The sequence below is a fragment of the Poecilia latipinna genome, unplaced genomic scaffold (genome assembly GCF_001443285.1).
Source record: "Poecilia latipinna isolate Pla-1442-1.1 unplaced genomic scaffold, P_latipinna-1.0 Scaffold1319, whole genome shotgun sequence".
Lineage (NCBI taxonomy): Eukaryota > Metazoa > Chordata > Actinopteri > Cyprinodontiformes > Poeciliidae > Poecilia > Poecilia latipinna.
In genome coordinates, this window is record NW_015113935.1 from 148,099 (window position 1) to 148,461 (window position 363).

Consider the following 363-nt stretch of genomic DNA (forward strand, 5'->3'; position numbering starts at 1 on the left):
GGCACAAAGACATGAGAGCTGAGATGGAGACGGAGTTAGAAAATCAAACTAGAAAACTTTAATACTATTCACCTGACCATCGTTATTATTACTGCCGTCGCTCTGTCCACGCTTCTCTGACTGGGCTCTGAGGTAAATGGTTCCGTCCCACTCCAGACCCAAAGCCTTACACAGCGCCCTGCTTCCAGCCAATCACAACCGGACTTTACAAGTGATGCAATTTCCTGTCAGGAATCGGTTTCATCCGGATAAAGTGACTTATTGCTCAATTTGTTCCAAAACAAAACCAGGACAAGTGGAGACATCTCCCTCCTGACCCGACCTGCCGCCCCCAGGACCCGCAGCCCCCAGGACCCGCCGCCC